This window comes from Tubulanus polymorphus, chromosome 5 (assembly GCF_964204645.1).
Source record: "Tubulanus polymorphus chromosome 5, tnTubPoly1.2, whole genome shotgun sequence".
Classification (NCBI taxonomy): Eukaryota; Metazoa; Nemertea; class Palaeonemertea; order Tubulaniformes; family Tubulanidae; genus Tubulanus; species Tubulanus polymorphus.
The window spans coordinates 14,965,382-14,981,725 of record NC_134029.1 but is presented as its reverse complement, the minus strand read 5'-3'; positions in this window follow the sequence as shown (position 1 = coordinate 14,981,725).

The window sequence follows — 16,344 nt, the reverse complement described above, 5'->3', positions numbered from 1 at the left end:
TCGCAGTTGATCCCCGGAACGACGATGTAGTAACACACGTCGATTCGTCGATGTTTACGGCTCGACAGTGCTTTTAAAATCTAAAGTAGTAAATTTCCAGTGTATCGGTAATATGATTTGATGAGGAAAATGGGCTATTGTTAAAATCACTGTTTGAAGACCGCGACTGAATTTGAAGTCTGCGGCAATAAATTAGTTCATTTATACTTGAATTGATAATCGAAGTGACAGTCGGCCTGCGGGTTGATTTCGGGATGACGACTCGAAAAACATGTCGCCCCATTGAATGGGGCTAAATTTTCGATGTTTACGGCCCGACAGCGCTTTTGTAACGATGATTCGTGAAAAAACACGCGGGCTATTTGTAGATCTCAGTGAGCTGAACGATATTATATGGATTGTATATTAAACAGCGGTAAGGTAACAAAGCCTATGTTCTTTTGGTAAAAATAGTGTGGAAGAAAATAATAATAAATATAGCTGCAAAGCAGCGATAACGGGTTTTCTGCACAGTCTTAGAATCCTGTTCAACTGTGGATTTCAACGGAGCATTTGATAAGGCTCAACATCAGCCATTACTAAACAGGCTATTAGGAAACAGTATCAATGATAGGTCGCCCAAATGGCTCAGCAGTTATCTCTGAACGGAAACTTGTAACCGAAATCAACGGAACGCCTCATCTTGGAATGAGACGGTCTAACTAGTGGAGTCACGCAAGGTAGTATCCTAAGTAGTCTTCTGTTTAATCTCCTGACAAATGACATACACAGTAATCCAAAATATACCAGACCGAGTAAATTTCCAAAACTACCTTAACACACTGTTCGATCAAAAAACTTAATGTTACGACAAAACCACGGGCGACAAAACCAAAATTATGAATTGTCGCGGGTGACAAAACCAAAATAATGAATTGTAACGGCTGACAAAACAAAAATAATGAATTGTCGCGGGCGATAAAACCAAAATAATGAATTGTCGCGGGCGATAAAACCACAATAATGAATCGTCGCGGGCGTTAAAACCAAATTATTGAATCGTCCCGGGCGATTAAACCAAAATAATGAATTGTCGCGGGCAACAAAACCAAAATAATGAATTTTCGCTGGAGGTAAAACCAAAGTAATGAATTGTCGTGGGCGATAAAACCAATATATTGAATTGTCGCGGGCGACAAAAACAAAATATTGAATTGTCGCGGGCGACAAAACCAAACTAATGAATTGTCGCGGGCGACAAAACCAAAAAAAGAATTGTCGCGGGCGACAAAACCAAAATGGTGAATTGTCGCGGGCAACAAAACCAAAAAAAAATTGTCGCGGACGACAAAAACAAAATATTAAAAAAAAATAATGAATTGTCTCGGGCGACAAAACCAAAAAGAAAAATTGTCGCGGGCGACAAAACCAAAATAATAAATTGTCGCGGGCGATAAAACCAAAATAATGAATTGTCGCGGGGGACAAAACCAAAATGGTGAATTGTCGCGAGCGACAACACCAAAATAATGAATTGTCGACAAAAACCAAACTAATGAATTGTCGCGGGCGACAAAACCAAAAAAAGAATTGTCGGGGCGACAATACCAAAATAATGAATTGTCGCGGGCGATAAAACCAAAATAATGAATTGTCAGGGGCGACAAAAACAAAATATAAAACCAAAATAATGAATTGTCGCGGGCGATAAAACCGTAATAATGAATTATCGCGGGCGACAAAACCAAAATAATGAATTATCGCGGGCGATAAAACCAAAATATTGAATTGTCGCGGGCGACAAAACCAAAAAAAAATTGTCGCGGGCGCCAAAAACAAAATAAAGAATTGTCGCTGGCGATAAAACCAAAATAATGAATTGTCGCTGGCGATAAAACCAAAATATTGAATTGTCGCAGGCGATAAAACCAAAAACATTGAATTGTCGCGTGGGACAAAACCAAAATATTGAATTGTCGCGGGCGACAAAACCAAACTAATGAATTGTCGCGGGCGATAAAACCAAAATAATGAAATGTCGCTGGCGATAAAACCAAAATATTGAATTGTCGCAGGTGATAAAACCAAAATATTGATGTGTCGCAGGCGATAAAACCGGTACAAAAAAAATTGTCGCCGCCGATAAAACCAAAATTATGAATTGTTGCGTGCGACAAAACCAAAACAATGAATTGTTGCAGGCGATAAAACCAAAATAATGAATTGTCGCGGGCGATAAACCCAAAATATTGAATTTTCGTGGGCGACAAAACCAAAATATTGATTTGTCGCGGGTGACAAAACAAAATTATTGAATTGTCGCGGGCGATAAAACCAAAATAATCAATTGTTCCCGTTGATAAAACCAAAATATTGAATTGTCGCAGGTGATAAAACCAAAATAATGAAATGTCGCTGGCGATAAAACCAAAATATTGAATTGTCGCAGGTGATAAAACCAAAATATTGAAGTGTCGCAGGCGATAAAACTGGTACCAAAAAAAATTGTCGCGGGCGATAAAACCAAAATTATGAATTGTTGCGTGCGACAAAACCAAAACAATGAATTGTTGCAGGCGATAAAACCAAAATAATGAATTGTCGCGGGCGATAAACCCAAAATATTGAATTTTCGTGGGCGACAAAACCAAAATATTGATTTGTCGCGGGTGACAAAACAAAATTATTGAATTGTCGCGGGCGATAAAACCAAAATAATCAATTGTTCCGGTTGATAAAACCAAAATAATCAATTGTCGCTGGCGATAAAACCAAAATATTGAATTGTCGCAGGCGACAAAACCAAAATATTGATTTGTCGCGGGTGACAAAACCAAATTAATGGATTGTCGCGGGCGATAAAACCAAAAAATTGAATTGTCGTGGGCGACAAAACCAAAATACTGATTTGTCACGGGTGACAAAACCAAATTAATGAATTGTCGCGAGCGATAAAACCAAAATATTTAATTGTCGCGGGCGATAAAACCAAAATCTTGAATTGTCGCGGGCGACAAAACCAAAATATTGAATTGTCGCGGGCGACAAAACCAAACTAATGAATTGTTGCGGGCGATAAAACCAAAATATTGATGTGTCGCAGGCGATAAAACCGGTACAAAAAAAAATTGTCGCGGGCGATAAAACCAAAATTATGAATTGTTGCGTGCAACAAAACCAAAACAATGAATTGTTGCAGGCGATAAAACCAAAATAATGAATTGTCGCGGGCGATAAACCCAAAATATTGAATTTTCGTGGGCGACAAAACCAAAATATTGATTTGTCGCGGGTGACAAAACAAAATTATTGAATTGTTGCGGGCGATAAAACCAAAATAATCAATTGTTCCGGTTGATAAAACCAAAATATTGAATTGTCGCAGGTGATAAAACCAAAATAATGAAATGTCGCTGGCGATAAAACCAAAATATTGAATTGTCGCAGGTGATAAAACCAAAATATTGAAGTGTCGCAGGCGATAAAACCGGTACCAAAAAAAATTGTCGCGGGCGATAAAACCAAAATTATTAATTGTTGCGTGCGACAAAACCAAAACAATGAATTGTTGCAGGCGATAAAACCAAAATAATGAATTGTCGCGGGCGATAAACCCAAAATATTGAATTTTCGTGGGCGACAAAACCAAAATATTGATTTGTCGCGGGTGACAAAACCAAATTAATGAATTGTCGCGGGCGATAAAATCAAAATAATGAGTTGTCGCGGGCGATAAAACCGAAATAATGAATTGTCGCGGGCGACAAAACCAAAATTATTGTTTTGTCGCGTTATTTTAGTGTAGCGGTTGTAGTGTAAACATAAAAAAAAATAGTAATTCAGGTAGTGACTGCTGTTGTCCATAGGTAGCGTAGTCGTAGTCACTCTGCTGTGCCGGGGCGCTCGCTACACGGGTCCGCCTGGGTCGACCGCACTCGGGTAGTGAATACGGCAAGGAGACTCTTGTCTTCCCCAGGAAAGTAAATGATACAAATTTGTAGAATCGGTTCCTCTATTAAAAAATGTCGCTAAAAAGGGCGCTTAAGCAGTACGCTCTCCTCCAAACAGTCGCCTCCCTACTCCACGTAGCCTTAATCTGTGTGGCCAATACAGACCCCCCAACCCGCTCTCCTCAGAGTAATCCGCTTTAGGGGCTTTCCTCGGACGAAACTCGCAGTGTTGATTACTCGGCGGATATGGCTACCCCCATTCCAAGTGCCCTCTCGCACATAGCTGTCCCCCGTCATCTCAGGAGCTAATTGCGACTCATGCCAGATCTGTCAAACTAGTCGTATGCATAAGTGTTGTCCGTAGCGACGGTCAATAGGGGAACGATCCTCACGTAGAACTAAATGGGTTCGATGCAGCAGGAAAACAAACAGAAATCCTCGTCCTTCCTTCCAGTGCCGGCGAATCAAATAAACGCAAGATTCGAAGTTTGATTGGAATGTAGTACGAATTATTAAATATATATATTTTCTTATAATACAAAGTTCATCGTTCTTGATGCCAAGGGGACATCATGTCCACACGCAAAACACCTTGATTATTTACATTTCGATATATAAAAAGAATGTGCCCTTCATGGCTTGCAAAGCCTTGGTACAGTCAATGTACGGTAGCATACAAAGGAGACGACCGAACGTCAAATAGAAGCGGTGGCGCGGCGGACTCCGGTGTGTATCTAAAATAACTTAGGTCTCAGTAAACGAGCGTCGAAGCTAATCAACGATTAAGATGTTAACGACGGAGCGTCAAGTAGTTAACGACGAGCGTTGTCGTTAATCAACGATAAGAATTATACGACGGAGCGTCAAATAGTTAACGACGAGCGTTGTCTTCAATCAACGATAAGAATTATACGACGGAGCGTCAAATAGTTAACGACGAGCGTGGTCGTTAATCAACGATATGAATTATACGACGGAGCGTCAAATAGTTAACGACGAGCGTGGTCGTTAATCAACGATATGAATTATACGACGGAGCGTCAAATAGTTAACGACGAGCGTTGTCGTTAATCAACGATATGAATTATACGACGGAGCGTCAAATAGTTAACGACGAGCGTTGTCGTTAATCAACGATAAGAATTATACGACGGAGCGTCAAATAGTTAACGACGAGCGTTGTCTTCAATCAACGATAAGAATTATACGACGGAGCGTCAAATAGTTAACGACGAGCGTTGTCGTTAATCAACGACTGCGCGCCAAATTCAAAATGTCGGTGACGCGAACTCAAAGAGTCGAAATTCAGAGGCGACGTCAAGAAGATGAAACGACCGCGTGTTCGTTCGAAAAAGGAGTTACTGAATACAGGTGATTTTCATGGTCAGCAGAAACGACATCTCGGAGTAAAATTACGGAAATAGCACAGAAGATATAGGCCTACCATACTATTATTATTACTATTACTATTACTAATTACAGCGACGAGAGCGTTAAGTTGGCATCGTCAGAGGATTGAATTTAAACAGACGATGAACTGACGGAGAATTTACAATATTTACAGGATTGTAAGTGACGAGTTTATCGGCAGCCCATGGCCGACGACAACACGACCCCCGGGTGCGTCGGCACTCGGGACTCACTGAGGGCGGGATGTCAAAAACCACTGCAGCGATCCCGGGGTCAGACGACCCGGAGGCCCGTGTCTTAATTAGAGAGTAAAATTGTCTTCTTACATGATCTGTACGATTTACAGCGTCCGATTCGTAATACGGTGAAGAGGCAGCAAGAAGAGTTTCTAATGTGGCTCTGCCAGAGCCAAGTTGCCAATGAGCGCGATTGCGCCAAATTTATAGTTTTCATGCGGTCAACGCACGCGGTGATTGGTCAAGCGTGACGAGCAGTGATACGATCCGCGGACAAAGTAGAGCACGCGAAATCATTCGACCGTGACGAATGATAAAACCCTAAATAAAGACTTCATACGCGAGAAATAGAATTAAGTTCTATAATATTTTAAGATTAACGCGAAAAATGACGACTATAAGACCGATACGGAGATATTTACTAAAAATAAACCGGAGTTAACCGCACCACCGCGAAAACGCTCACACGGAAGTGAGGCGGCGCCAGCGAACGGCGTCGTAAAAACGAGCGTAAACACGAGCAGGGCTGGAGAATTCTCCGGCGACAAGACGGAACCAAAACGGCCCAAAATCAAAGAAGTTGGGTCTCGAATATAAAAAGGAGAACACACACTAATAGGTAGGTGGAGGATAAAAGAATGGCCTGGACAGGCGCCGAAAAATCGCTAATGTCACCGCGATGTGGCGTGGCCAACACCGCGGGGGCCTGCCCAGGTCGTGAAATTGGAATCTGACAGGACTGCCAAAAATCTGTCAGATTGAAATTGAGCCGAAAAGATCCCGAAACATCGCCGCAGAACACCCAGCCCCGTCCCGGAATACGTACATCTAAAAAGAAACAATGAGAAAAGAACGGCTTAAGGCCATTCCGAAATACATAATATAATTTCACCAAAGACCGACATTTTGTGGTCAAACCCACCCCAGATATTGACAATTTTCGCCACATTAGTTTTGTTGTTTTGTCATAATGTCGCCCTCATTTGCATATACGTGTTTTTTTTACGCATGGCCCTTATCAGCCACCATACTAATGCCTTAAGGTCGCTTAAAACTCGATAAACACTTCAAGCGACACAGCGAACGATCTCCTTTCCCCTACAGCGAACGCTTAACTTAGTAGAGGCTACTAGCCTATGTAGGCCTTTGTATATGCGTAGGCCTAACATCCGGACAGATTGGTCGTAGGCCTATTGAATTTAACAACCCACCTAAATATCGTAAATTTTGTTTTGAAGTTCAATCCAATGAGTCCGTTAATAAACGCAACAATTGTACTGTGTTTGTTTGATACAGTAAAGCTCAGTACCGGTAGGCCTAAAGCCGCGTCAAACTCGATAAACACTTCAAGCGACACAGCGAACGATCCCTTTCCCCCACAGCGAACGCTTACTCCGAATGTCAAGTGAGTCCAGCATACGGATAGGAGTGTGTTATATACTTGTATTTAGTAAATACCTTGTGCATTTGACAATGATCGGTATGTACTGTAGGAAATATAGAGTATTGATGGTATTGATATAGAGGTTGAAGCCCGCGGCCGAATAAAGTAATATATTCTTTTATTTTGATACCTCGTCGACATAACAGCTTTTCTCCGCTAAATCTCTTCGGCGTGTTTAGTTTAGGCCTACGATCCCCGGTACACTAAAGATTTATCTTAGTAAATACACGGTTAATTCGGTAAAGAAAAATAGGTATTGTTATACTAACTCCTTGAAACCCGCAGCCAAATCACTGGTAGTAATAAATTAATTTGTACTCGATTTGATTCTCATGATGAGGAGAAACTCGCAGCTGATCCCCGGAACGACGATGTAGTAACACACGTCGATTCGTCGATGTTTACGGCTCGACAGTGCTTTTAAAATCTAAAGTAGTAAATTTCCAGTGTATCGGTAATATGATTTGATGAGGAAAATGGGCTATTGTTAAAATCACTGTTTGAAGACCGCGACTGAATGTGAAGTCTGCGGCAATAAATTAGTTCATTTATACTTGAATTGATAATCGAAGTGACAGTCGGCCTGCGGGTTGATTTCGGGATGACGACTCGAAAAACATGTCGCCCCATTGAATGGGGCTAAATTTTCGATGTTTACGGTCCGACAGCCCTTTTGTAACGATGATTCGTGAAAAAACACGCGGGCTATTTGTAGATCTCAGTGAGCTGAACGATATTATATGGATTGTATATGAAACAGTGGTAAGGTAACAAAGCCTATGTTCTTTTGGTAAAAATAGTGTGGAAGAAAATAATAATAATAATAATCACGCGGATATCAATAGGGTTTTCTGTGAAATAACAGAAAACCCTAAATATAGCTGCAAAGCAGCGATAACGGGTTTTCTGAGCAGGCGTGCTATTCATAGTTTGAAAAGTGGATAATAGAAATATATCAATACGGGATACGCATTTGACGTGTCAAGTCACACCAATGCGGTTTAACATAACATAATTTATAGTTCACCCGCCCTAAGGTTGATCAAAGGCCAATCTCGGTCAATCGGGACCGAGCTACGACAATAATAAGAAACACGCGAATCTCAATAGGGTTTTCTGTGATGTAACAGAAAACCCTAATAAATATAGCTGAATAGCAGCGATAACGGGTTTTCTGCACAGCCTTGAATCCTGTTCAACGGTGGATTTCGACAAAGCATTTGATAAGGTTCAACATCAGCCATTACTAAACAGGCTATTAGAAAATGGCATCAATGATAGGTCGCTCAAATGGCTCAGCAGTTATCTCTGAACGAAAACTTGTAGCCGAAATCAACGGAATCTTGGAATAAGTCGGTTTAACTAGTGGAGTCACGCAAAGTAGTATCCTAAGTCGTCTTCTGTTTAATGTCCTGACAAATGACATACACAGTAATCCAAAATATACCAGACCGAGTAAATTTCCAAAACGACCTTAACACGCCGTTCGATCAAAAAACTTCCGACAAGAAAATCTTGTTCGAATGAAAACAATTCTGTTTGATCGAACAATACGCTTTTTGTTTGAACCAAAACTTTTCTTTATTCTGACAAATGTGTTCGAATAAAAAGCTATGTTATTGTTGAAATGAAGAACTTTTTGTCCCGGCAAAGAAATTTGGTTGAGTGAAAACAACTTTTTTGGAACAAATGTTTGAATGAAAACAATTCTGCGGGTTGATTTTGGGATGACGACTCGAAAAACATGTCGCCCCATTGAATGGGGCTAAATTTTCGATGTTTACGGCCCGACAGTGCTTTTGTAACGATGATTCGTGAAAAAACACGCGGAGTATTTGTAGATCTCAGTGAGCTGAACGATATCATACGGATTGTATCGACAACAGCGGCAAGGTAACAAAGCCTTAGTTATTTTAGTGAAAATAGTGTGACATAAAATAATAATAATAAGAAACACGCGAATCTCAATAGGGTTTTCTGTGATGTAACAGAAAACCCTAATAATAATAATAATAATAATAATAAGAAACACGCGAATCTCAATAGGGTTTTCTGTGATGTAACAGAAAACCCTAATTAATTACAAACAATCTAAATTACTGAGTGAAGATATTTGACTAGTAGTTAATTATCTAAAAACATTGAGAATAAATCCTGACCGGTGTTCCAATAGTTGTTGATTTAGGGAGGGCTGTTGAGTTTTGATAAAAAGTGCTTCTCCTATTTTGCAATCTAAATCAGAGGAACCTTTATCTAAAATTTTGAAATTCTTTTCGCTAAACGAGACCTGACAGTCACGGCAATTTGACAGATGTTGGCCAATTGCTGAAGTCTTAAGTGCGGAATAATAATATATAATCAAAATGATTCTTATAAACAGTTTCTAATAAATCTAATATGAAATGTGTCTTACCACAGTTGGTAACTCCATTTACTAACATATTATGTGGTTCAAAATAAATAAATCTTTATTATTCATTTATTCTTTAAATTCTATTTGATATCATACCCTTTATATTTCACCAAAAATATTTCTTACCACGTTTTCAATACCTTTTCAATTTTGTATTCTATATCATCTGGATTTGGTACAAGTGATAATTCTTGTTCATAAAAATAACCTAATATTTCTTCATCTTTAAGATTTACTAATTCATATACAAATGGTTTAGTTAGTATTATCTTTTTAATCTTAAATATTTCTTCAGTAAAATTAGGAGTATAACCTTTATAAAATGTTTTTCGATATTTAGATATTCTAACATGTTGACCAATTTTAAACTTAGGTTCTCCGAAATCATGTGCAATGCACTATATAAATTATTCCATACTATTTCCGAATTATCTTCTCAATACTTGAATGTTTAGAATTTTTATAACCTTTCACTAAATCATCTAACACATCGATATATTTATATGTTTCATTAGCAGTAAAATATTTCCACATTCTAGTTTTCAATGTTTTATTAAATCTTTCTATTAATAGATGATTTTTTATCCGAGTGTGTTGAAAAATACTCTACATCGTTATTTTTTTAAATAATTATTATAAAATTCTTTACCTTCATCAAATTGTATCTTATCTGGGATAGCTTCTTTAAATATTAATTCGAACGCATTAGTAACGTCTATACCAGTTTTATTTTTGATTGGTATACTCCATGCGTATCTACTAATTATATCTATAACATTTAATATCCAGAAATATCCATCCTTTGTTATATTATTCTAAGTTCTTCATATCTATTAAATCAGCTTGCCACTGTTGGTCGATATAAGATACCATTACTTTTCCTGTTAAAAAGTTTTTATCCATTTTTCTATCTATTTGACAAGTGGGCTGTTCTTGTAACCATGATTTTAATTCACTATATTTGTTTTTTCTTTATCAGATTTGATTTTATCCCATAATTCTTTCATACTAGAATATGATACTTCACATTCAGGATTATAATATAAAATCTCTTGAAAATTATGCTTTTTTCATCATATTTTAATCCATTAATAATAATTTAGATTATTTTCAATAATTCTATCATTTGATTAATTTTCTGGTATAATAGGTTCATCACAATTATTAAATTTGAATATATTTATATATTACACCGGAGAATATAATAACTGCCATTAATCCGATTGTAATATATAAGTAATTATCACTTCCAGTATTAGAAGATAAATTATTATTTGAATTAACATCAGATAATTTCTGTGATTCATTTATATCAGTTAATTTCTTTTTTTTTAGCTTTTTTTATCCTGCAGATCTTTTACCTAATTCTTTTGCCCACGCAATTTGTTTCTCAGATCTAGGCTATTCTCGTTCGGTTTCATTATTATCTGATTTATTATTATCTTTATATTCTATAGGTCTAATATTAGAAAATGTTATAACTCAATTAGACATTAATTTCATTATTCCACTAATTGGAATGATGCATACCCAACCCATTTCTGTAATTCTGTCATAACTAGGTAATCATTTTTTAAATCACTATATAATTTATTTTCATCATTAACTGGTATTACCCGATTACATATTTTAGAGTAACATTTTAATATTCCATCGCTAATAGAATGATTTATTCTCGCTAATCTAGCTTCTTCATATATTTTAGAATGTTTGATTAATTTATCTGGTTTCTTGAAAATATATTATTTTATTTAAGAATTCTTTACACTTACCACTCGCGATTAATAACTCATAAGTTGATGCTTGCAATATAAGTAGTATTCAATGTCAATATTATTATTAACTGAACACAACTAGTTACTGTATCTTTGTTATCAATTATGCCTAGTTCATCTAATGTTTTTTATATTGCAACATTATCCTTTGATTTTTTAGACATTTATTATAAGAAAAAAGAGAAAATAAATATTATAATATTTTAATACTAGTTAGTTAAGTTAAAGTATTCTAGTATAAAGTAATTTATATTAGATTTTAATATCTATTCGACGTTATTATTTTTTGTTCGAATCTATTTGAGATTTAAAGTATTCTACGTAACAAAAGAAAATATTAGATTCGAATAAAAATGTATTAAAAAATAATAGCTAGTTGAAAGTATGTGATTTTAAATACTTTGATTAGGATTTGATATCTCAGTACTTTTGTTTATCTACGCGGAGCAATGTATAATTGTCCGGATAATTCATTTCGGAACCTTGATATAAAATCCTCAACTTGAAAATTGATATAACAAAAAACACCAGTTGATAAACACATGTATTTATTCTGCAACCTGTATCGATCAAACAGTCCTCACCGGACTTCCGAAGCCCGTTAAGATATGCGTGGAATGTTGAAATTAATACAGAACAGCTGTTGCTGTTACCATTAACAACGACCGAACATCGGAAGTAATAGAAACTGCAATTCGGGCAAATATAGTACATTGAAAGTCTATACAGTATAATAAAACAACTACAGCCTAATATTTAGATGTAAAACACCCATATTCTCTGATCCCACTTCACTTTCTTGTTACCTAAAAGAGAAATGTATCTAACGTTAAACAGAAGTTGTAGTTGACAAATATAAATTATTTAAGGGGTTTCTATTAAGTTACCCATTTCCCGATTTCTTAATAACTACAAAAATGGTACTTACATTTACCTCACAAACTAGCCACAGAGTGGCCATTAAGCCAGGGGAGGCTGCAAAATTTCATAAGAAGTTGCAGGGCCCCTTCATTGTTATCGAGAAGCTGTCTGAGGTGACGCATCGGGTCAGACTGGATCCCTGCCAGAACCAGAAAGAGGACAGTATAGCCCCAACTAGCCCCTGGGAGTGAAAGTTCGAGCACTTTAGGGAGTGATGATGAGGAGATTGTCTGGAGGCGCCCAAACGACCGCATTGTGGCAGTACCAACAGATGGCGCTGCACCAAACGAAGCAGAGGCAAAAGTCGATCCCCCAGCAGATCAGCCTGTGGAGAATACCGGTAAAGAGTACAGCTGTTTATGGTGACTTTACCACCTGCAGTCAGCGATGGTCCAGGATCCAGGAGAAGAAAGACCTGTGGATGAAGAAAGCTTGAAAATTGCTGCGAGATAGAGAACACCTCACCCGTTAAACTCTCTGCCCTCCAGCCAACTTAACGTTTTTCTCTCTTTTCTTCTGTTTTTGCCTACCAAATTTCTGATGTGCTCCAGTTGGATACGAGGAAACCCGAGATCTGAAGAAAGCTGCTGTGCATGATGTGCGGAGATACATACAAAGCTACACAAAGAGGACTGAGCCTGCATGGACTCTGGCGCTCCGGTAAGTGCTTGTGAGCGCCGCTTGTACCAGCCAGGGGACATGGTTGCGGGTTCAATAGTCGCTGGTGTAAGGCTTTCCTGACATCAGCCAAGCGTTCACGGCCATCAATGTCGTTGGGATGGTTTAATCGGCTGCGGACAGAACTCAGCTGTTTGCTATCACAGCATGGGTGTACGAGTTTACGCCTCGAAGACAAGCTGGAGAAGCATAAACGGCAGCTTCAAGTTGGAGGTCTGCGTCGTCCAATTCTCCTGTTGAGCGACTCCATGTTCAAAAGAGTCAAGTGCAGCGATGACTTGTATGTAATCGCTCACTCAGGAGAATGGGTTGAAGACGTTAGTCGGACGATATGACTGATGAGCGTCAGTTGCTCAGCTGTCGTAATTAACCACGGGGTTAATAACGTGCGTGAATTCGGTTACACTGTCAAGGAGCTATATTCCTTGGCAAACACGATACGGCAGAAGTATCCCCTTGTCCCGATTTTCCACCTTCGCGTTCCAAAGGCCTCGTGTATGAGGCAAGTGTGAGATGGTCATCCCGATTGATCATATCAATCTTCACTTCGAGAAAGCTGGGTTCAGCACCATGAACATCCAGATCTTCCAGACCATGACTACAGAGGGATCCATTACCGACCGAAGGCAGTCAACGAAGTAGTTCATCATGTTATTGCCTGCATCAAAAGTCATCTAGTCCTAAATTTGTAGCTGGTTCAACTACGGTCAATACCTACTCTACAAAACCTGGCCTTTTGACTTGTGCATCCCAGTAATTAGAAGATGGCGTTTTCATACCAGAGGACGAGAGGACGAGACACCACTCATCACCACAAGTAATTTTTTTCCTAACACTCATCACCACAAGTAATTTTTTTTCCTAATAAATGGGAGATAGAAAAGCATTCTTAGCAACAATAAATAACAGAATAAAACCAGCAAAAAAACAATTTGAAATAAAAAAGTTAGTTGATGTTACAAAAGAAATTGAACATAAAATATTGAAATTAGAAAAGATAAAAACTAAATATGGAGAGAAAGTATCAGCTAATTTAAGCTACTGTAATGTTAGTACATCGCGAGAATTTAAAGTGTTTTTACCCGATAAATGGGTTTCATTGAGTACGGAGGAATTGAAAGATTTAGTAGGATTTAAAATAATATATCATGGGAAAAATGAAGACGGTCATCATGATTTAGAAATTGTTAATTAAATTTTTAAAAAAATAAATTAATAGAAATAATGAATATCTAGAATCCGAAATGACTTATCTGGACAATTTAATTGCTCCACATAGATAGACAAAAGTAGTGAGATATTCAATTAATTAAAAAAAATTATTTTTTTGCTTTTTTCTAAAATATTAATCCATTTTTTTTATTATCAATTTTGGAATTTCAGAAGTATTTTCATTTTTGATAGCAGTTGTTTCAGAATTATTACTATCATGAATTTTATTTGATTTCTTATACCAATTACACCCAACCAAAATGAATACAATTACAAATCCAACTGTAAAATATAGATATTTATCAAATATTCTACTATCAGAAGGAGTAGAAATAACAATATTTTCACCATTTTTATTAACATTTTTATTACTTATTTTTTCTTTTACAGCTTTTTTATATTCTTGTGATTTAATTCCTAATTGTCGAGACCATTTAATTTGTTTCTGAGTTCTCGGTTTTTTCTTCACAGTTAATTCCTTCACTTCTTTCACTTCGCTCATTTATTATAGAAATATTTTTACTTTCAATATTTGAAAATGTTATAACCCCGGTTGATAATAATGTCATAAATCCACCTAATTGAAATGATAAATATCCAATCCACTTATTTAATTCAGTCATAACTAAATAATCATTTTTTAAATCGGAATATAATCTATTTTCATCTTCAATTGGTAGTATATAATTACATAATTTACTATAACCTTTTACTACATTTTCTGATATCGCGTCATTGATTTTAGCTGTTCTCGCGGCTTCATAAATCTTAAATAATCTAATAATTTCAACTGATTTCATTGTATCTAATTCATTATAAGTTAAATTTTTACCGACAAAATTTTTACATTTTCCAGATGCTATTAATATTTCTAATTGATGTTTACAATAAAGATAATATTCATAATTATTATTTGTTGTAACAATATTTAAAGCACCATCATCTGGAGTTAATTTTGTTTCTGTTATTCCTAAATCATCTAAAGTTTTTTCAATTGGAACATCACCATTTTTAGATTTTATTTTCTTTTCACCTCCCATTTATATAACAAAAAAATTAATTGTGTGATGTTGCAACTAGAATTTAACTAGAATGTAACTAGAATGTAACTAGAATTCAAATTGATTAACAAGCTAGTTGAAATATTGTTGTTTTTTGTTTATTTCTTGTTAAATCTAGTTGATTTTTGTTTCAACTACTAACAACTAGAATTCAATTAGAATGTAACTAGAATTAGACTAGATTGACAAGCTAGTTAAAATATTGTTAAATCTAGTTGATTTTTGTTACAACTACCAATAACTAGAATTCAACTAGAATTCAATTAGATTAACAAGCTAGTTGAATTTAAATAAATTCATATTTAAATGGGTGTTGTAATCTAAATAGTAATTTTGATCTTTTAATATTTTTCAACTTATCCATATATTCATTATGTAAATCATGTGGAATAATATCATTTTCCTCAAGTGCATTTTTCATCGATTTTCTATCTTTATTGTAGAATAAAACTAGAAATCTAATGTTTTCTCTAAAGTCTTTAACAATTGAATTATATTTTTGATTTAAAACCCAAGTTGTTATCCCAAAATGTCTCCCAGAGAAAGCTAAATAGCATAACTCACTTTCTCTAATTTTAGAATCATGTAAATTTGCGCAATCATCAATAATAAATAATGTATTAGATCCTTTATAAATATCAATTGCTATTTTTATACAATTATCTAAATTTTCTTTTACTGTTTTAGGATCTAATATAATAAATTTATTATTTCTAGTAATATTTCTATCATAAGTTTGATTAAATTCATATGTTGGACAAAATAATACTATATTATCAAAATAGTTTTCATAAACAGTTTCTAATAAATTTAATATAAAATAAGTTTTTCCACAATTTGTTACACCAGAAATTAACATATTATGGGGCTCAAATATAAATAATTCCTTATTCATTTATATATTTTTAATTTTACTTGATAATATCCATTCATTGAATTTATCTGGCCATCCAACCCATTTTACTAAAGAATATTTTTTTCTTTTAACAGTTTTTGTTTTTAGTACTTTTTCAATTTTATATTCTTGTTCTAGATTTTCAGTAGTTAAACTTAATTCTTCTTCGTAAAAGTAGCCATCAACTTCTTCACCATCTAAATCTTCTAATTTATAGACATATGGTTTTGTTGTTATTACCTTTTTTATTTTGTATATTTCTCTAGTAAAATTTCGATCGTATCCTTTGTCAAATATCTTTTTATACTTAGAAATTCTAACATTTTGACCAACTTTAAATTTAGGTTCACCAAAATCATCAACAAGAAAT